This window comes from Pongo abelii, chromosome 1 (genome assembly GCF_028885655.2).
Source record: "Pongo abelii isolate AG06213 chromosome 1, NHGRI_mPonAbe1-v2.0_pri, whole genome shotgun sequence".
In the NCBI taxonomy this organism is placed as follows: Eukaryota; Metazoa; Chordata; class Mammalia; order Primates; family Hominidae; genus Pongo; species Pongo abelii.
The window spans coordinates 74,344,805-74,367,632 of record NC_071985.2 but is presented as its reverse complement, the minus strand read 5'-3'; the positions used below and the strand labels follow the sequence as shown (position 1 = coordinate 74,367,632).

Below are 22,828 nucleotides of genomic sequence, written 5' to 3'. Positions count from 1 at the left end.
ACAAAAATATATCTTCCTCAGAATCTTCCTATGTCCTCTCCCCATGGAGATTTACCCTTTTAGGTGTTGGTCCCTTGCACTGAAGACCTGACCCTTAGTCACATGTGAGTGTCTGGGTGCCTCTATGTGCCAGCCTTCCCAGACACAGCTTGCATTTCAATTACCACTGTCTGTGCCAGGAGGTCCAGGAGCTAATGTCGGCACTGGCTCCAGTCAGCAGGGTAGAGACAATTTGGTGACCATGCGATCCCTCTGCCCTATGTCCCATTACCTTCCACAGCAGGATTCTTGCATCGGGATGGCCTAAAGCCTTCTATTCATAGTGTGGTGTGAGACCAGCCACAACAGCATTACCTAGGAGCTTCTAAGAAAGCAGAACCTAAGGTCCCATTCCAGACCTGCTAAATCGAAATCTAAGATCCTCAGTGATTTGTTTGTGCATTAAAGTCTGAGAAGTACTGGCTGAAGCCTTTGAAATATTAATAATAACAGTTTCACGTTCCTTCACTATCAAAAGATGTTCTTCACCCTGGGAATAATAGTAATAGTTAATAACCACACAACATCTTTTTTTATTTCACAGAGGTTTCACACAAATATGATCTTTTTAAAAATCTTTATCTTTTCAAAGTAGTTTTTATTTTACCCATTTTAGATCACGAGACTGATACTCAAAAAGGTTTAGTTCTTGACCAAGATCATGCAGCCAGTAAATAAAAGAGCAAGAACATGAACTCAAGACTCTGGACTTCAAACTTGACTTCCTGAATCACTCCTAGGTAGAGGTACCTACTTTTCCCCTAAAATCTCTTTTGTTACTTAATTGGGAGGGTCATTCAAGCTCAATCAACATTCCTTATGATAACTACAGTATTGGGGTAGGCTCCCTGCACTCACCCAATTTATATATTTTCATTCCTTCTCTTAAGCTGAGTAAATTGTATGGAAATAGATCTGGACCCTGTTTGTAAATGTTTATTGCCCACTAATCAGAAGTAAGTTGCAATTAGACTGAAGTTAGAAAGTAATGGCATAGTGGTTACCATGTGATTAAGGAGTAATGGCATGTGATTATATTTCTGGCCCTGAGGTTTAAAGTGATATCATTAGAGCCCACCTCCTATTCAGAGAAACCTAGAATACAAATGTAGCATCAATGCAGACACTACAAATCCACCTGGCAGGGCTGGTTATTTTTCCCCTCTCCCCTTTAATTTTACTACACTTCCTGGACTCAACTGAATGCATATTGGCAGCCACTTAGCTGCTTTTGTTCCATGCTATTAAACTGCAGTTCTTTTTCACATGGGGAGTCTCTGTCCCAACCGGCTAAGAGGAAACCATTTGTTCCCTCTGCCCACCCTGCTGGTAGACACTCTCTTTAGCCCTAGGAGTAGGGCACTGCTTTGCTCAGGAGAACCATACAGAAAGCCATAGGGCCGTTGCTTACAGCAGGGAGTGGAACCCCCCAACCTGGTTGGCCTGAATACGCCAGCTTTATAATCTATAGAGGAACCCACATCCTGCTTGTCACCTCCAGGAACACACTGGAAAGAGGGTTAACCTGGGTGCTGGGACTGTTGGAGGTTCTACTTTAGGCAATGCCATTGATCAAACACTGCCCTTGCCTTCTGCCCAGGAGCACCCGGCACACAGGTTGTGATTCATTTGAGAAGACTGAGGATTTGGTTGGCCACTAACCTAACGTGCCCATTTGGTTTTCCATCTGGCTGTTCATTAGGGCACAGCTGTGCCCACCTGGCCTCATTGCCCAGCTCGGTGAAGGGCTGGCAGGGCAAGTTCTGCAACTAGAGAGCAAATGGCCTCCATGAAAAGAGGCCTTGCTGCCCTGGGGTGCTAGGAGGGTCTCCATTAGTGACTGAGTGCCTGTTCTCTCCAGTCTCCTCCTCTATCACAGCCTACTCCTCCACATCCCTCCTAGGCCATCTCAAGTTGCCCAGCTTGCTAATGGAAAAAGACAGTTCCATTAGAAATCTGGGCAACCATGAGAGCAATGGACCTTGAGAGCATTGTCCATTCCTGTCCAAAGGACCAAAAAGAAAATCTAGTATTTGAGTCCTTTACCAGCTTGCAACACATAAAACTTCATGCAGAATGTCAGTCTAGGATGGCCTCCCAGGACAATGGCCCAGAGCAGGAGGTACATTATGGAACCATTTCAATGCAGAATGATTCCAGTTTCAGGAGACCAGAAAAGCCATGCAGATAACCCACCTGATGTATTGAGTAGAACAAAGCTAAGCAGGCTCATTAGTCTATCAAATGCCAACCTGGCTGGGGAGAAAACAAGTATCCTCTATAGCCCGCTTTGGACCTGAAAAAAGAGTAAATCAATACCAGCCATGGATGTATAGAATTAGAACACAAGTCTTGGGAAATTATTCAATCCAAACCCACCATCTTGCAGATGAGGTAATAGAGTTCCAGAGATGTTGTGACACCTGTTCCCAAGACCCAATACTCGCCAGAGCGGAGCCAGGAAAAGTACCCAGGTCATGATGCTCAGGAAATTGGTAGTAATCAAATATTTTCCTGCTCTTCCCCAGAGGAAAAAAGCATAATACATACAGCCAATCACCACTAAAACAGTGCAAACACAGAGGCTGTGTGTTGGAATGAAAACAAGGAGGACTTCAGAATAAGAAAGCATTTGCTCCAACTTGTTTTTACCCTAGTGGCATGGCCTCTTCTGTAAATCACTGAAACTTACCCATCTATAAAATGGGATTAATAAAACCTACCTCACCAATTAAATGGAAGGGGAGAATTAAATGGAAGGTAAAGTGCTGTGTAATTGTTATAATGCGTAATTTCACATAGATGCAGTCATCTCTGTTAATAAATTTCCATCTGGCTCTTCCTTGGGCAAGGAAGTCCAAGAAGTGATTTCAGGGGCCCAGAGGTAAATTCTGGCACAGAACTCTTTCTCCCTGGTTTTTAAGAGAGTAATAGGCAGGATAGACAAAGTGCTTAGTGAGCTCAGAGCAATGAGTGTGCACTTTCAGCTAGACGGATTGCTCTCAGTTTTATTACCAACCCCACAGTTATTGAGCTTCTGCTGGGTGTGAGCTGAGCTTGGAAGCCTGATAGAATTGGAATAGGCAGAGAGAACTGGGTAGACGAAACATAATCACCAGGCTAGAGTATTGGTAGGAAAATTTTGACCCAGTAACCTCAACCGCCTTTCCCTTAACCTGGCTTTTGTCAGAGCTGTTAACAATGAGCCAAAGAAACTAGTCCAAGTTCTGGAGGCTTTCCATCCCTTCGCCCACCTCCAGCAGAGCTGCTAACAAGCAGAACACAGCCCAAAGGCTGTCAGCAGGAGGCAGAGAGAAAAGAAGCAGAGGGGCTAAGCTAGCCAAGCCTGTACAATTGGGCAGAGCAGTGGCGAGTAGGTGGTTCAAAGACTGAGGACCTAGGATGCGCTCCTGAATTTAGTCACACCAGTCATGCTGTGCACTGGGCTGGCCTCTGGTGTCCAGCACTGCAACAGTCACAGCTGCAGAGCCCCTCACCAGGGTGAGCAGGTGTATGGGATGCTCTTTCATAGAAGCTCAATCTCAAATGAGTTTGTGTGAGTAGAAAAAAAAAGAGAGAGAGAGAGAAGCTCTTCTAAACTCCAACTTGCTTTATAAGTTCGGTTGTTCTGTTTAGTCTCATACTTACCTGCCAGGTGGGCTGGCCCCTGACCCACAGGCATAGTTTCCAGAGTGCTGAGAGCACTCTGAATGCCTCCATTGCCATGTTCTGTTAATTCTAAATGCTAAATGCTACTACCACGCACCTCTCTTCCCTTTGCTGTCACTCTTGCCTTGATTCAGGACGGCATTGCCATCGTCCTTGACTGTTAACTGCAAGAGGGTGGAGACCTCTTCTTTCCAGCTGACCGCTCTGTTCTGGCACATGGCAGGCACTCAACATGTATTGTGACCGACTGATGGGCATGATGTACTGTAATAGGACCCCTGCTCATCTCACTGTCTACATCTGTCTGCGCTGTAGCCTGAATTCTGCTGCCAGACTAGTCTTCCTGATCAAAATCTTCTAATGCCTCCTTACTGCCTGCTGAATCAAGTCCAAATCCTTACCTTGAATTCCCCACTTGTCATGACCTGGCCCCATCTGACCCTCCTTGCTTCCCTTCATGGATCTGACACCCCCACCACACTCAGCTACTCACTGCCCCAAACTCACCCCTGAGGTGCATTTCAGGACGCTTTCTTCCTCTGGCCATTATCCTCACTGCCAGATGTATCTATCTAAATTATACTCCACTTTCCTGTGCCTCCAATTTCCTAATGTATTAAATGGGTTAATAGTAGTACCTATCTCATAGGGTTGTTGTATAAAGCATTGACACAGTTTCACAGCTAGCACGTGCTTGATAAGCTCTTGTCAATATTATTAGCTACCTACCCTTCAATGTCCAGCTCAAATTTCACTTCCTCACTTGGAACTTTCCTGCTCCTCCCTCCTTCCTCTCCGCCCTTATATCCCATCCATCTTATACCTTCTCTAAGCACTTAGAAACTATCAACATTCAACATGTTTTGAGTTATGGCTGTCCTACTTTTCCTACTAGATTATAAGCACCATAGAGGCAAGGATTTGTATTGCACAAAGGTTAAGGGTATGGCCCTAGATTGAGCCTACCCTGGTTCACATCTCAGCTCCACAGCTTCCTGGCTGAAACACTTTTGCAAGTTATTTAATCTCTGCAGGTTTGGTTCCTTCTCTTTGAAAGAGGGATAATAATGTTATTCACTCTGTGAGGATGTTAAGAGCATTGAGTGAGATAATCCATGTAAAGCACTAAGCAGAGTGCTTTGTACATAATATATGTTGGGTAAATGTTAGGTATTATTGTTATACATTTCTGTATCTTACATATTGAATGTAGAACTTTGAGCACTAAATAAATATTTGGGAAATAAATGAGTCTTGGAGACTCTGAATCTGGAAGGAGCACTGTAGGCAGAAAAGCCTTACATGCCCTCATTTCCTATTGAATCCCTGACTGATACTCCTCTACAGCAGGGAATCAGGTGTTTGCAGGTACATGGCAGAGCTGGGGCACCAGGCACCCATAGCACTCATGCCAGTTTTGGAGAACTACCTCAACAGAAGCAGGTGACCTGGTCCCTCCTTCTTTTTCTGTCCACATTGCTTTTCAGTCCACATCAAGCCCCGTGGGACACCCACACTAACCTCTATCTAACCAGGCTTTCTTCCCCAGGCATTTGTATATACTGTTTCCTTTCCGCGGAACACCCTGTAGCCCGATATCCACGTGCCACTCACACCCTGTCCTTTGCCAACTCCTACGCATATTTAAGGCCCCAGTATGGGCATCTCTTCCTCTGGGAAGCTTTCCCAGAACTCTCTAGACTGCTTTAGGTGCCTGTATTGATTTCTTAAGGTTGTAACGAAGTATAACAACTGAGTACCTTAAAACAACAGAAATTTGTCATCTGATAGTTATGGAAGCTAAAAGTCCTAAATTAAGGTATTAGCAGGGCTATGATCCCTCTGAAACCTATAGGGAGAATTTTTTCTTGCCTCTTCCTAGCTTCTGGTGATTTGTGGGCACTCTCTGGCATGCCTTAGCTTAAAGCTGCTTAAGCCCGTCTCTGTCTTCATATTTACGTGGGGTTGTCCCTGGTGCCTCTGTTTCCCCATGGCTGTTTTATAAGGACACCAGCAATATTGGATTAAGAACCCACCCTACTCCAGTATGACCCCATCCTAATTATGTCTGCAAAGATCCTATTTCCAAATAAGGTTACATTCTGAGGTACTGAGGGTTAAGATTTCAACATACCTTTTTTGGAAGACAAATTCAACCTATAACAGTGCTCTTCAACTTGTCTCTCATGGGATCTGAAAGTACTATTGGCTTACCTTTCTAAAGGATCAATTGACCTAAATTGACCTGGTTGATCATAAACTCTGTGTGTACAAAGACATCATCTGCCAAATTCACCACTATTGTGTGTGTGCATATATATGTTGGGTAAATATTAGGTATTACTATTACACATTTCTCTCTATACCTACACAGTATAATATATATCTAGTACCTGATACAGTCTTTGGATAATAAATAAAAGACTCGCAGAAAACAGTTTCTTACCCAAAATGTAGCCTCCTAGTTGTTCCTAATGCTGTGAATCAGCCCTCTTGCTCTGGGCATCCCAATTTGTTGGAGGTGCAGGAGGTGAGGTTTGCTCACAGGACTATTGCCTGCAGAGAAGAGGTGGCAGGAAGGAAACCAGCAGAGGATTAGAGTGAGCTAATTTGCCCACATGTATGATGATAAAATGCTAGGGGAAGAATTGACGTAGGGGTCTTCTGGTCCTATCCCCCCATACTACAGAGGAGCCTGAAGCCACTGAAGTGCTCCAGGGCCCACACTGGTTACAGGTGAAGCCAAGGCTTGGGCCCAGGTCTACTGACACAAGTCAAGGAGCTCTTTCCTCTAGCTACCCTAGTTTTCTGACTCTTATTTTTTCTAAGAATGCCCTGATATTTTATTTCCATCTATATAAAAATGCTAGCATGGTGATGAGAGCCACTCAACAAGATTAGGTAAAGTGGGCACACACCCACCTGGAGTAATCTGGTCTCCAGGCCTTCCCAGTGTATAGAATTCCACCATCAGAGATTCATTCATAGAAAATCTTCCCTCTCCACCAATTGCTCCTCCTCCCCTAGCTTACACGGTGGTACCTCTTAATGAATCTTTTGGTACACCCAGGCTCATCAGTCATCCTCACTATATTGAGAATAAGATTATACAATTCTTTCCTGGAAATAGATGATAGAGAGTGTGTACTGGGTTGATCATGTCCCTTCCCCCTATCCCCCAATTCATATTATTCCTGGAGCTTCAGAATGTGACCTTACTTGGAAAAAGGATCTTTGCAGATATATCAGCTAGTTAGGTCATACTGAAGTAGAGTGGGCCCATAATTCAACATGACTGGTACGTTTATAAGAAAAGGAGATGAGACAGATACAGAGACATACAAGAGAAGAACTCCATGTAACAACAGAGACAGAGATCGAGGGAAGCAGAGGTTTCAAAAGCAAGCCAAGAAATGCTAAGGAGTGTCTGCAAACCACCAGAAGCTGCGACGAGGTGAAGAGAGAGTCCCACTACAGGTTTCAAAGAAATCTTGGCCCTACTGACACCTTGATTTTGCACTTCTAGCCTCCAGAACTGTCAGACAATATAATTTCCGTTGTTTTAAGCTGCTCAGTTTATGGCACTTCATTACTGTAGCCCTGGGAAACTCATACAGAAAACCTAAGGGAATGGTGGGCTCCTGGGATAGGGAATGGACAGCCACCAAGAGGCAGATGGAGCAATGTGCAGAGAAGATAGAGTTCCAAAGACAATCATATTCTATTTCACCATGGGGTCACTACAGGATGGGGCCCCCTTCTTCAGTACTAAGGGAAGACCAGCCTTCAGCTGAGCACCTGCTGCTCCAGATTTCCCACTTGCCCGGTTTTCTGGGGAGCTCTTAGATGAGGAAGCTCAAAGGCACCTCTAGGGCCTCCTCCTAAGCTTGGCCAGAAGTACTGATGCTCCAGCACCAAGGAGCTAGCATCCATTGCAGCTTAAGAACTCTAGGGAAGAAGGGACCTCTGCTTACCTGAAAAAGCTCCCAAGAGCCTTGAATAGCCACAAATTTGGCTTCTATGATTCCCAAGTCAGCTCTGATCATCCTTTCTGATGTTTTTTTCCTTTCTTTTCAAATAACCCTCAACTGTGAAAAACAACAGTGTGATTTTTCTGCCCATTCTTTCTGTAAAATATCCCTTCCTAAGTGCCAGAGAAACAGAATATCATGAATGCAAAGACTGTAGCAGAACTAGATGTTGGGCCCTGTCAAAGTGATTATGTAATGGCTGGTAAAGAGGGACACAGGGGTGGCATTGGCTCGCTGGCACTAGCTTGCACTGGGTCTGCTAGCAGCATCTGGGGAAATGCACTTTTTTGGCCTGTAGGCTGCCACTGCTCCTTGCAAAAGCCCTAGTGCAGAGGAATTCCCAGAGGCCTGAGCGCCAGACTGGCTCAGCCAGGCCTGTGTGCTCCATAGTTGCTGTAGGAAGTAAGAGTGACTCTGAGCAGAGCCTCCCCATGGGATTCACTATCCTGTTCTCAATAGAGAATGTTTCTGCTGCTGTTAAAGGGCTCCCCACTACTTCCAGCCTTGGCCTGTGACAGCAGGCACTGCAGAAGTTGATTGCAACAGCAGCATCAGAGCAGTCAGGACTGAGATTGGTCCGCTTTCTGCAGAGGGCCTGATTTCATGGTCAGCAAGGGTCTCTGAGCCTTCTAGCCCATCCCCCGCTACTGCCAGCCATCTGCACATCTCCCCACAGGCTGAAATGATATCAAACCAAACAAGGACAAGATGCTCCTGGATATGGCTTGGCTCTGACCCCACCCAAATCTCAACTTCAATTGAATCTCCCAGAATTCCCAAGTGTTGTGGGAGGGACCCAGGGGGAGGTAATTGAATCATAGGGGCCTGTCTTTCCTGTGCTATTCTCATGATAGTGAATAAGTTTCACGAGGTCTGATGGGCTTATCAGGGGTTTCTGCTTTTGCTTCTTCCTCTTTCTCTCTTGCCACTGCCATGTAAGAAGTGCCTTTCACCCTTTGCCATGATTCTGAGACATTCCCCAGCCATGTGGAACTGTAAGTCCAATTAAACCTCTTCCTTTTGTAAATTGCCCAGTCTCGGGTATGTCTTTATCAGCAGTGTGAAAATGGACTAATACACTCCTACCATTCCCCATTCCAGAAGTAGGTTTTGATAACTATGATCGTGCGAAGGTCATTAAAATCTCACCCAAGCAGGTCATGACTGTGAAGTAGCTGCTTCCAGAACCATTCCACCCACTTCCAGCTCTCTTTCTGCTGCTCCCTCAGTGCTGAGCTGCTATCCTCTCTCTTCTGCCTTCTGGGTGGGCTCTTGCATTTCATAGCTACCTTCTCGGGTTGCCCTAACCTTAATACCCTTTTGCTCTAAAAGAATCCCTCACTGTCCCTAATTCTCAACAAAAACCATTCTTCATGGCAGCCTTCAGTTAGTAATCGAGAAGAAAGCAACTGAGAGAGAAATTGAAATGAACCGTATATGTTTTCTAATGAGCTTTGTGTATTTATACATATGTCTTATTTATATTTGTGTCTTAAAATACTAGTTACCTATTGTGTTAGATTCAATGCTGGGCCCCAGAAGATATGTCTATGTTTTAACCCTCAGAACTTGTTTAGAAAAGGGTCTTTGCAGACATAATTAAGTTAAAGATCCTGAGATGAAATCATGCAGGATTATCCAGGTGAAGCCTAAATCCAATGACAAGTGATAAAAGGCAGAAGAGAAGAAAGACATAGAGGTGAAGGCCATGACAGAAGTTAAGATTGGAGTGATGTCACCACAAGCCAAGGAATGCCTGGAGCCCCCAGAAGCTGGAAGAGCCAGAAAGATTTTTCTCCTAGATCCTTCAGAGGAACCTAGATCCTGTTATCATCTTGATTTTGGACTTCTGGCCTCCAGAACTCTGAGAACATAAAACTGTGTTGTTTTAAGCCACAAAGTAATTTGCTATGGCAGCCCCACCAAACTCATACACTTGTTAATCTAAACTAACAGTATTGCTGCCTCTTGGGTATATAACTTGTGATTGACATGGCAAGAGGACAAAGCAGAATCTCATGAAAGAAAAAGCCCTGGATTGACAGTAAATGCCCTGTGTTGTTCAAACTTTGACTGTGTTTCTTACTAGTGCACAAGCTGGGATGAAAAACTCTAATCCTTAGCTTTCTCATTTATAAAACTTGTTCTGTCTGCCTCACAGCATTGGTGTAAACATCAAAACAGAACAGTGGATGGGGATGGGCTTTAGCTTTATAAATTTGCATATACTTGAAAAGGAGTTACTAGCTTCAGAAAGACTGAGTTCAAATTCTATTATTATATCAGTTACTAGTTATGTGATTTTCAACCACAAATTTCTCATCTGGTAAAAATGGCATAATGATACTCACCATATTGGAACATTGTAAAGATTAAATGAAATTATGAGTAGTTTGCACCAGGCTTAGAACTTGATAGGCCATCAATAAATTATAGCTCTAATTGTAATGATCATCATAATTGCCATCCCCCATCCATACCCACCCCACCCCCAAAATGAGTAAAATCAGTTCTACTTTCAAGTTAATCTGAGGCTCTCCTAACATTTTTACACATTCAGATGTGTTCTTTGGAAACACAACTTTTCCTATTGGAGAGAGCTCAAGAGAGCTGTCTTGGAGGAAGCTGCAAATTTCTAAGAAGCCTTTGGCCTTTACCATAATAGCCACTGAGAGTAATGAGAGGTCTGTAAAAGCCAAAGAAGCCAGCAGTCTCAGCTGCCCCAATCTACATGATAGTCAGAACGAGCCAGGACCACTGGGAGAAACACCTCCAAATTACAGCCAGTGGCTCTCAAACTGTGCCTTAGAATCTCACAGAAGGCAGGTTAAAAAGCTTATTTCCTTGGAAGCCATGGCAGAGATTCTGATTTAGTAATTCTGGGCAGGGAACTAAAAATATGCTCTTTACCAGCATTCCAGGTGTTTCTAATGCCGTTGTCTGCAGACCACACTCTGAGAAATGTTGCCATAAGGCAGCAAGGAAAATGTGTTTTCAGGGTTTATCTTTCTCCCCAGGGGATCAAGTCCAAGCGCTGTGATTTGGGGTGGAGGGAACCTCTCCTACAGGTTCCTAGAGCCTTTTTAGGATCTCTGAAATCTGTGGCTTAGATAGTACTTTGCTTGAAGGCCACTTAAAGGGACCTATGGGGAAGAGGTAAAGAGTGGCACCTTTTAGGAGATATACCTAATGCAAAATGACGAGTTAATGGGTGCAGCACACCAACATGGTTCATGTATACATATGTAACAATAATAATAAAATTTAAAAAAAAAGAGTGGCACCGTTTTTTGTGCCACTGTTAACATTTTAGCTCAAATGAGCTCATTGAGTGGGTTCCAGCTGAGAGCTGGAGAAACCCAGGGTCACTGGGTTTGAAGCTTGTGCCAACACTGGGCAGCTGAGGAGCAGGGACAGACAAAGGGAAGAGGAGCAGCAGAGAAAGAATGAAGAGGTACTGAGGACAAACTTCCTCTACAGCACTTTGCAAGTTGGCCCAGTGCCAGCCTGGAGGGAGATGGAAAGAGAAGCCCATCAATCATCTTCAATGGTGGTGCCAATTCATTCCATTTGTCTATCAGATCCCTCTGGGCCTGCAGTGGGGCTTCTTGTGGCCATCCAGCTTAAGTCATGAAGGACACTTATCTATGGGACTCTGTAGAAAACAAAAGAAATCTCATTTTCTCTCAAATTTAATTTTACCTTGTGCTCTGAAAGTGTGATCCTATCAGGGCTGGAGTGTAATAGCCCCATTGGAGTGGATCAGATTGGATTTTCTATAGCACCCGAGAGCTCCCATGTGGCAGGCACATCCTGCCTCAGCTGTCTGTGGTGCACTGGGCTTCTGAGAGCGTAGGAGATGATTCGCCTCCTCTCCATCTCCAGCAACTGATCTTGTCTCTCTGCTTTAACATATGGCCAGAGGTACTGAGGCACTGAAAATGTCCTACAGATCCAGGCTAAGATGTTTCTATCATAGGACCCCAGGCTACGATGTTTCTATCACAGGATCCCAGGGGAAACCGGATTGTTTTAAATTTTCTAACAACTGGGAGAAAATGATGCCAGGATCATAGCCTCATCCCAGGCTTCCAAGAGTAGGCAGGAATGTCAGGCCAAGACAAGCAGCTCATGAACATTAAAAATGCAGAAATGTGGAGGGTAGGCCTGCAGAGACTGGAATGCAGTTAAACAGCCAATGCGTGGCATTGCTGAGAACAATTTTCTTTTCTGTATAGAGATGCGGGGGAGGGGGTGAGAAGAGTGGACAGGTGGGACTGGCCTCACTAAGTATTTGCGGTCACTAGGCTGGCGTCAGACCCTGAGCATCAGAGGGGTGGAGCTAGGGGCTAGAAGGCTGTAAGGGGCTGCAGGAACCTGAGGGCCTGGTGCGGCCTCAGAGTCAGTACTGAGAGATCAAAGCCAACACCATGGTCAAAGTGGAGATTTGGAAGCCAAGAATTTTACCAGTGGAAATAGGGTTAGAGGCAATTGCCAGATAATTGCTACAAAATAGCCTTGAGGTGTCTGAAGCTCACTTCTATTCTTGGATTGTCCTTAAAGAGCTAGAATGGGACAGACACAATCATTAGTAGGTAAATGAATGGAGATATGGACATAATACCTATAGAATTTAAAAGTGGTGATAGTTGAGGCACGGCTCCTCATTGTACAAATAAGTTATTATCAGCTTTTTAGGCTGAACCTCAGACCCATACTGCGTCCTGGGAAGGGACTTTCTGGTGTGTCCTCTGCCCAAGGTCATTGCCCAGGACACTCCCTAGAGCACACAGAGCTCTCTGGGGTCTGGAGACCTGCCTGCCATGGCTGCCGAAGTGCAGGCCCAAGTCTAAGAACAAGGGCTTTGCAGGTGGAAGACTCCAGGGGATCCATGCTCAAAAAATATCAAGAGCGATAGGTTACTTTGATGCTCTGGACTCCAAGAAGAGATCTGAAGAGTAGCAAGGTCCCATTCTGCTTTAGAGAGAAGAGCCTTTACTTCAGGCCTGCAGAAAAGAGGAACTCTTGTCTTATCCCTAGAAGCTACAGATAAGTAAAGTCTTTTAATAGAAACTTTCCTGAAATCGTGGTTCATTGAGGATGTGTCTATCAGTAGCAAATCCCAAGTTGAAAACAATTACGTTGTTCAGTTATTTGATAATGATAGCAGCAATCACAATTGATTAAGCAGCCACCATGTAGCAGGCATGGGGTTAGGCGCTGCACATACTTCACTACTGGTCTACAGCAATCTGCAAGGGTTCAGGATGTGACTCCACTCGTTCTCTCTCTCTTTTCCTCCCTTCCTCCCTTTCTTTCTCTTTTATCTTTAGCAAATAGAAGAGTTTGTCAGATAGGAGGGTTTTGGCCTCTGTTTCAAATATACTTCTTCAGGTGTTTAGGGGAATCCCTTTCCTACCGCGGTATTTAGCTTCACTGTTAGGCATCCTTTTAATGAATAAAACAAAACCTTTTATAACTGTCAGGGCTATTTCACACTAAATTTACTTGTGCTCCTAAAACTACCTGAGAATCCAGCTGAGCTCTGCTCCAAAAAAAGGGAAGCCGGACAGCTTATGAATAACAGGCTGAATTCTCGCCAAATAAGGGGAGCAGGGCAGGGCCCAGGCCTCTGCATGGTGTATTCAGACAGTGGTCATCCAGCTGCTCTGGAGAGAAAAGCAGGGGCAAGGAGATTCATTTAATTAATTTCTGCTTTATCTGATTCACAAAAAATAAAAAGACTGGTACTACCCAGGACTGGGAAGGATGTGGGTCAGTGGGTGTTCTCAAATTTCAGCGGCACAATCTTTGTGAAATAGGACCTGGAATGTCCTATGAAAATAAAAAATGCCCAAGTCTGATCAGTCACCCCTCATTGTGAGACTTTAATACAGAAATATATATGTGTGCATGCAGATCTATAAACACATATGCACATACATACATGAAATGCATATATAGGAATATTTCTTCTGGCCTTATTTGTTAAGATAAAAGAAAACTAGAAAGAATTGAATTCAGATTATGCAGAGAATTGTCAAATACATTTTGATACATCCTTACAATGGAATGTTATATAGCTATTTAGAAATAAATTACATCTACAGGTCTATAGCAAGCTTGTTCAATCCATGGCCCATGTGGCCCAGGACAGCTTTGAATGCAGTCCAACCCAAATTTGTAAACTTTCTTGAAACATTATGAAATTTTTTCTTTGGTGATTTTTTTTTAGCTCACCAGCTGTTATTAGTGTTAGTGTATTTTATGTGTGGCCCAAGACAATTCTTCTTCTTCCAACGTGGCCCAAGGAAGCCAAAAGATTGAACACCTGTGGTCTATATATTGGGGGTCAATTTGCATGGTAATGTGTAGTGAATGATTCCATTTGCCAAATCAGACAGAAAAATATACGCATGTGTATGAGTGTGTGTGTGAGTGTGAGGGTGTGTGTGTTTGTGTGTGTGATGTGTGTGTGATGTATGTGTAAACATAGAGAAAACCATGGAAAGGACACATTGGTTTTCTCAGTCAAGAGGAATTGGGGGAGCAGAAGGATATTAGCTCTTTCTTTATGCTTCTCTACACTGCTTTATATGTCATAAATAGCATGTAATGCTTTTTGACTAAAAATGGAATTTTAAAATCATGTTTAAGTATGTTTAGAAAAACCAGGAGGCATCTATCATTGCTAACAATAGCAATGTTTGACTAATTAGTACAATTTTTGCATTAGAGGAGATGGGTAGGAGGAAGCAAATACCATCAAAGTGCCCCAAGGGGCACTGGGAGAAGGAAACTTAGCTCTGTGGAAGATCTCAGCCTGGGCCTTCAGGGCCCATGCCACCCAAGCCCTTGCAGAGGGGGCCATTTAATGAGGATACTCATGCAGTTTCATTATCCACAGGGTTGCTCCACTTGGTAGAAATTTTGCAAACCAAAGAAAAGCAGCTTTGGCAAAAGTACTTGGCAAATCTGATTCTTATAGATGGTGTGAAGAGAACCAGTTTCTCTCTGTTCCCAAGGCTCCCCCGTGCACTATTGTCAACAACGGAGGACTCTGTAGGGCATTGGTGTGGGGTGAAAAAGTGGAACACCCAGGCTCTCATCTCACCACATGATCATTGAGGTCACCCCTGCTCCAACAGAAACTATTATTTCAACATCAGATTATTTTATTTCACTTAGAAAACAGAGTCTATATGGGTAGACAAGGCTAAACAACAAAACTATCTGAGATTTGAAAATGCTAGTAACCATGAATTAAGGATTGACTTTTTGTTAGATCCTGCAGAGACCAAGTAATTCTGTATATTTGTAAAGTATCTAATAATTTACAATAAGTTTTGGTGTTAAAAACAAAATAACATTAATATCAACCTTTATTAAATGCCTATTTAGCACTGTGTACCTTATCTCTTTCAATCCTGAGAATGGCCCTGCGAGGTCTTATTGTGCCTATTTTCCAGATGAAAAAAACGAGATGAGAAATTGGCGACCTGCCTAGGACCATACAGATGGTACACGGGAAAGCTAGAACTGAAACCCAGAGCATCTGGTGTCCATGACTCAAATCTAGAACCTCAATATTAAACTGAGACTCTCTCACTGTACCACACTGCCTCCCTATATAAGGTTATGATGTCTCTTCCCCTAAAGGAACAAATAGTCTTTGGTGTAGTTCTTGGCCATATACAGCTCTCTGTAGGGAAGAAACTTCCACCATTCCCCAAGATCCTGTCTCCATACCTTGTACACGCTGTCCCCTCTATCTGGAATACCCACCCCCTCTTCCCTGCTTTACAACTATTTACTACTCATCTCAAGACTTGGCTCAACTCCCCACACTGAGTTAGTGCTACACATACATCCAGGCCTGTTTCAAACCTACATCCATCCTCTTCAATCCACTGCATATGCAATTATCATCTGTGGGGTCTTTCTGTTATTCACACTTTATTGTCTTTATGGATTTTCTCCTTAATTAGACTATATGCATCTTGTAGGCCAAGACTTTGTCTTATGTTCTTTTTTAGTTTCCACTGCCCTTAGCACACAGAACTGAGGTATGGCTGGCCCCCTTTGATAGCCTATGTGTCAAATTACAAGGAAAGAAAAAAAATAAAGATCGGAGGATTAGAGGAATGGTGGGGAAGAAGGAAAGAAATTACAGCTATGAGACAAGAGGTTTTGCTGACAAAGAAAACACATGTTTTGGACAATCCAGTTTGTGCTAAAATTAAAATAGAAATGGCTTTCAAGGTGGCATATGTAATTACAATTAATTAAATATTCTGCTACCTAAATTATTTAATTACCAAATCTCACAGCCTGAGTTGATTTAATCGCAAATGCCATAAAAATTAGGGAAGTGGTGAATGGATGGCCTCTTAGTACATTCCATATTATAAATAGAATTTTCGGCCAGGAAAGGGAGGAGGAAAGCAGAGAGAAGAAGAGAAAGAGTGAGACAATGCTTGCTTATGCTCCAAACCACTGACATCTTTGTCTCAGAATGGGAGAGGTGGGGAGAGGAAAGGAAGAACATTAGGGAATTGTGTTCACATCTTCCATAGACCAGATATGGTTCTGGCAACAGCAGGGGACAGCAAAAAGGCTATGGGCTCAAGAGTCAGACAAACCCAAGTTCAGCCCAGCACCGGCAGTTACTAGCTGAGTAGACTTCCCTGACTTTGCTTTTTTCTTTCATAGGGCTGGGATGATGATGATGATGATGATGATGATGATGATGATGATGATGATGATGATGATGATAAGGCCAACCCCATGAAGTCACTGTCAGATGAAATAAGCTAATCTATGTAACCACTTGACACAATGAACGGCCCCTGGGACACTCAGTGATTGTCAATTTCTTGCTTTGATTTTGAAAAAAGTTTGCTGTTTATATCAGTGGCAGGGAGGAAGATGGGGAGGAGGGCAGAGCTGTGTGCCCCCATGTTTCAGTTCCCCTGAATGATTGTCTCTCTGTGTAAGACAATGCGGATGCTGATGAAATGCTCACTCCTCTTGTCACCAGCTCTGTCGCCTTCCCTCCATTTCATCCAGCCAGCTGCCAACATCTCTTATCCCACATCCCCATCAGCCTTGCCCTCTGTCTCACCTGTGGGTCTCTCTGCCTTGTGTGCAGAGCCATCTGTTCTGCTGATGGGCCTTTATCATCTTTCACATTTTGTTTTCTTGGCTAAATGATTGTCTATCTCAGGTGAGTGGTTTATCTCAATAACCCAAGTGCGTGTGAAGAATGGAATATATCAGAGAGGAAATGTAAGTCACTAGAGTGAAAATGTGGGCGTTGTTTGGGACTTAGTATGTGGGAGCACAAGACAGGACTCATGGGCTTGAAATATTAGAGTTGGAAGGGCCCTTAACACATCCCCCAATATTCCCTGTCTCCACCATCCTAAGTTCCAAGTATGGAAACCGAGGCACGGAAATGGAAAATGACTTGCTTGTTGTGCTCACAGAACTCCTGTAGCACCAGAAGTCAGTCCCAAGTTGCCACTCCTAATCGATATGCTTTTTTTGATAAACCACACTGTCTTTTCATAGCACATTATAATTTATACAGTGCTACTTATTACCAACTGCCCCCTCAAAACAAACAAAAAACTAAAAGAGGTTGTCATGGCTATTCAAAGTTGCCCCAGCCCTCCTCATTCTCTTAATGGCAAATGTTCCCAAACCAATATCCTAAAGCCACGGGTCCCTACCTAGCCCCTCCTCTGCTCCTTTGTAGGGTGCTACAGAGGCTGGCCAGGGGCACAGGGACAGGATCTCTAGTTTGTTAGACAGTTAATAAGGTATATCCCAGAAAACAAGAGGGCTGCTCCATCCTCACATACACCCAGAAGCTAAAGGCATGTGTGAGGGTCACCCTGCAAGGAGCTGGCCCAACAGGTCTGACTTAGAGGCCAGCTCTGACTTAGAAGACACCTGGACATATCTGGAAAGTTTTCGACTTTGAGCAGCTGGGGCAGCTCCATCTCGAGTGTGTTCACCAACATGTATGCAAACAAAAAGGTCTCTAATTTTTCTCTTTAAACTTTGCCCCAGGGAAGTGAATGACTTCTAGGAGTTTGGAAATTCTCCAGTTGGGATTTGTCCTGGTTTTAACATTTGCCTGCAACATCAGCCAGATAATTCCAATATTCAGCAAGAGTGAGTTTTCTTATCATGACTCCATATCTACATTTGTAGAACACATTTTATCAAGTGCTTGGCAGAAGATACGAAGCAGCAAGGAGGTAATTATCTTGTATTGCACTGATTTGAGAATTTTTAATAAAAATTCCCCCTAATCCAGTTGCACCAATACAGATGGAATTGGTAGTGTGTGCTTCAGATGGAATTGACTCTATAGAGACTGAATTAATTGCAGGAGTCCTCAGCAATCATCCCATTATCTACACTCCTGTGTGATGCTGTGTTCTACCCCTGCCACAGAACACCCTCAATTAAACAATAGCGCACATTCATCTTGGACTATTACAGTCCATCAAGCCCCACAGATTACGGAGAAAAGAGTTAGTATTACCTATATTTGGATTCCTAAGTGTTTTAGAAATATGAAAAATCCATACTTTAGAAATACGAAAATCCATTTCAATTCAAGAGGATTTATGTTTCCCTACACAGATATCATACATGCTCAGTTTTGGAGAGCTATTTATTACACGTAACTGCTCCAGAGTCAACTAATTAGGCTAGTCTCAGGCCATACCATGGGTGCCAGCTCCACCCCTAATTTTCTCTGTATCCAGTTCCCCAAACTGGACCTACTATTCCCTCTACCTGATGGATCATCCTTATGTTATTTCCCAGATGTGACTATCCAGAGATGTCTAAGGCAGTATCTAAATAGCCTCGCCCCCAGCAGTTGAGATTAGCATTGGTCACCTTACTGAACTGACATCCAGGTGTCCAATATTAACTACTACCTCCTCTGTCCTCAGAATCAGGATGATAGTGGTGATATAATAAAAATAGCTAACACCTACAGATGATTTACTTTGTTCTAAGTCCTTTACACATATAAGCACATTTAAGTTTCCCACAGACTTAATAGTTAAGTCTCAGTCATAGTTTCTCCCTGAGAGCCCCCTGCCCTCTTCTCCATGCCCCTGAGTCATAGTCTCTTCTTGAGAGCCCCTGAGTCATAGTTTCTCCCTGAGAAGCCCCTGCCATCCATGCCCCAGGTCCCAGGCTCCTTTGATTCTTTACCAATTGCCAATTCTCTTGCTTTTCCTAGATTCTCTTGTAGACTAAAGATCTTCCCCAAATCCCAATTTACGGGCTATGACGAGTCACCCATGGACAGAACTCCCAGAGAATGACCAACTGTCCCCTCAAACCTGCCTGATTTCTATAATTCCTCTGTGCAGTCTTTGCTGAAGCCCAGTTCCCTGTCCTTGGAATTCCAATGCTCTCTGCTATGTGAGTCTTGACAGAGGTGGTCTCTCTGTTTGGACACCAAGACTCACAAACCTCAACAAACTCATGTTTGGTGGTTGTAGGTCCACACTAGGTCTTTACCTGATGCCTCAGGCCAGAGTCTTGAAAAAAGAATAACAATATGTCAACAACACTATTCAATAATGAGTTCCCTTTGTGACCTCCATAACTAACATGCATTAGGTATGACTAAGCCAATTCAATTTATACCAATAATGAAGACAGTGATAGTGCAGTTCCAGCATGGATCTTACAGATTTGATTTTGAAATTTTATAGTGGTTTGGAAATTCCCTAGTTGGGATTTGTCCTGGTTTTAACATTTGCTTGCAATATCAGCCAGTTAGTCCCTATAGACTTAGTCCTTATGAATCTGATGTTTAAGAAATTAAGAGATAATGAAAGATGGCTGAGAATTCAAGACAGCCCTCTGGGCTTGCCTTTTGTTTATTTTTGTTGCTCTCCAGTATCCTGAGTTCTAATGATCCCTGATAAATAGCATGCTGGAATACGATAACAGAGCAGACTTTGTTATTACATGGTGAAGTTGTCAACTGTACAGCCATTACTACCGATGTTCAGGGATCCATAATAATGAAAGTAGAGATAACATGGATAATTAAAACTTAAAGAGAATTCAATATCATGTTTAAGCCATTTAGTTTCTCCAACACCAAATCTTATCTCCTAACTCACAAATGCATAGACTACATTGAGCTGCCCCTCTTCTTTGTACTCATACCCACCCTATGGTTGAGGGGAGATAGGACTGATTTATAAAATCATCAAAATACAGAAAGTAGCAAAAGAAAAAAAATAGAGAATCCCTGAGTAATCCACAGCCTGATTAATCAAGCCTGGGTGACAATGCATGAGAGGTAATACATTTATATTTTCATGATAGGTTCATCTTAAGGGGCCAAAATAATCCAGGTATCAGCTAATCAGTGGCTGGATAATTACGTGTTGGATGAACTTCTGTGCGGCTCCAAGAGGAAATCTACCACTAAGGGGGAAATGTCAAATCTAATGTCCTCTAGGCTCCTCTTCATTGTCTAAAGCTTGTCTCAGCTGTGAGTTTGGATTAGATCTCTTTGCTCAGACTTCTTATCTGTACATGTGGCCTCATGATCACCATCAGTCACTGCTCTGCAGTGAGGGAGATGCTGAATATAATGAGGGGGAAATGAGCATCAATCCCTAGAGAAGACAAACTCCTTCTCCCCACCCCCATCTCCAGTGAATTTTAGAAGAGACTCATGGATTTCCCAGGTTCCTCCATTACTTGACAAGCTGCATAGAAGCATCTAGTTGCTCCTCTCTGGAGAAGTATACCTCATACAGCTGGGTCCCTGTGAGTCAGGCTCTTGTGGAGCAGGGAGTGCAGACCTTCTAGGAATGTCCCTAATACCTGATGCTGAGATGGTCTCCAGAAGGAGTAGAGATAGCAAGAACAAGCTTCTTTTTATACAGAATCCTGCCGGAAGAGATGCCTTACAACTCTGCTCTTGTTCAACTGGTCAAGAGAACAAATTACAAAAGGTTTCTTAGTCACTGACAATAACCAACTGTGGCACTCTTGGGCAGGGTACAAGGTCCTCCTCCTCAGTGGCTTCTAGAGGATGTTCAACCTCCCTCCTGGGGGAAATGTCAGGCTCTCTCTCATTCATGGATTAGGGCCCCAAAACCCACTTGGACTGACTTTCCTTCGGATGGCTTCGTGGTAAGTGGGCGCTTGTGCATATGGCTTCAGGCCAGGTCTCAGCACAAATGACCATCCAGCAAAATACTGCTCTGGACCTCTGCACCAGGGCAAGGGAAAGAGGCGAAACTAGTACTGAAGCTAGTTGGTTGCAGATAACAAGGGCCTGCACACCAGAATCCTGGGGGAATGGAAAGTTAGGGTACCAAACTCCTCCAGCTGAGATTAGAATGTTACCAAATCATCTTCCACAGGATCCCTCCCATGATGATTGGATGACTCTAAAAAAACACCAAGTCCAAATTCCAACAAATCATCCACCCATAGGGCTAAATTATGCCCTGTGGCATAATTTAACTAAACAATCTGTTCTTGTTGGCATCTAGAATTTTTTTTCAAACAGAAGTATCAATTTTTCTTATTTTATTTTTAAACTCTTATTCTTTCTTATGAAAATACAGAGTTTTATTAAATGAAATATTTTCTTTGGGTTGCCCAAACCAAAATCTTAGAATGTTTCTTGACTTCTCTCTTTCTGTCAACATCCACATCCAATCTATGGGCAAAGTCTACGAACTTCATCTTCAGAATATATTCAAGATTTGTTCACTCCTCCACTTCTATGGCATGCACCCTGGTCCAAATAACAAGCATCTCTCATGGAAGCTGGTGTCCCTGTTTCACTGCCTCATTATAGTCTATATTCTACATAGTGGCCCAAATGATTAGTTTAAATCTCAAGTCAGATGACACCACTAAGGAGAGCAAAGATTACCCGGTGACCATCAAACAGATCATCTGGAGGCAAAATTTCTTATCTGAGCAATGTAGAAGGGAACAAAAGACCACCTGGTAGCAGGTAGTTCCAGGACTCTTTCAACTTTTATAAGTAGGCAAAATTTCTATACATCTCTGGAATGCCATGCTGAAACGCATTTTAGAATCCTAAGCTCCCACCTTAAGGTCCATAAATACCCCTAAGGAAAATCCACCATGGCGTGCTGAATGCTCTCATTGAGGTGCCCTTCAATGCCCTCTTGCAGTGTTCTTCCTTTCTAATAAACTTTCCTTTTTCAAACCTACACTGTTGTCAGTAAATTCTTTTTACCAACCCATGAATCAACCACTTCTGAGTGCTGGGGCTCTGACACCTTGCCCGGCAGCCACTCCTCTGCTCAAAAACCTTTAGTGTCTTTCCAGCTCATGTGAGGTAAAAGACAAGGACCCCATCACAATCTACAAGACCTTTCATGACCTCATCCTGGCTAACTTTCCAGCCTCACCAAGGACTTCTAGCTTAGTCCTCACCAGCCACCTGATTTCCAGGTTCATTCCAGCCTGGGAGTTCTGAATTTCCTCCCTTCCTTCAGCTTGGAATGCTCTTCTCCTAGATATTCATATAGTTCTCTTTTTTCACTTCATTTTGGTCTCTGTTCAAACGTCCTCTGTCAGAACCTTCCATAACCATTGAACTCCATGTCCTCCTTGTCTTGCTTGTTTTTCTCTGTGGAACCTGACAATCTCCAGGAGAATGTAAACTCAGGAAGTGCAAGGACTTCTTCTGTTTACTGCTGTATCCCCACTGGCTAGAACAGTGCCCAATAGGTAGCATTATCCCAAGAAATATTTGTTGCCTGAAAGAATAAAATCAGTTACATAAAGCTTCTTGCATATTTGGAAGGTGACATGAGTAAATAGGTAATTCCAGAGATAGATCTTTTTTAAGGGACAGCCTGAAGATTTCATCCCTGTATGCCTTCTACACAGCTTAAATTCAGGTAAAGGTCTGGGACCACAGAATAAGAGTATCCAAGTCTTCAAATTTCCTTCTTCTCTTTCCTCTATATGGCCTATGTGTGCCAGGCAAACATTGAGCACATCCTTTCAGAATATTTACCATGAACTGTAAGGGC

General features: G+C 43.3%; 1 protein-coding gene across 2 annotated transcripts in view; it reads right to left on the bottom strand.

Annotated features, from left to right (window-relative positions):
• The window catches only part of TNR (tenascin R), a 434,051-nt gene that overhangs the window by 305,506 nt on the left and 105,717 nt on the right, over positions 1–22,828 (bottom strand). The window contains exon 1 of one of the 2 annotated variants that reach the window (XM_054524892.2): positions 6,155–6,396. The exons of the other annotated variant lie outside the window; for it this stretch is intronic. The gene's annotated coding sequence lies outside the window, so the exon portion shown is untranslated. Of the gene's footprint in view, positions 1–6,154; positions 6,397–22,828 lie in introns of those variants that run through there. 2 annotated transcript variants of the gene reach the window in all.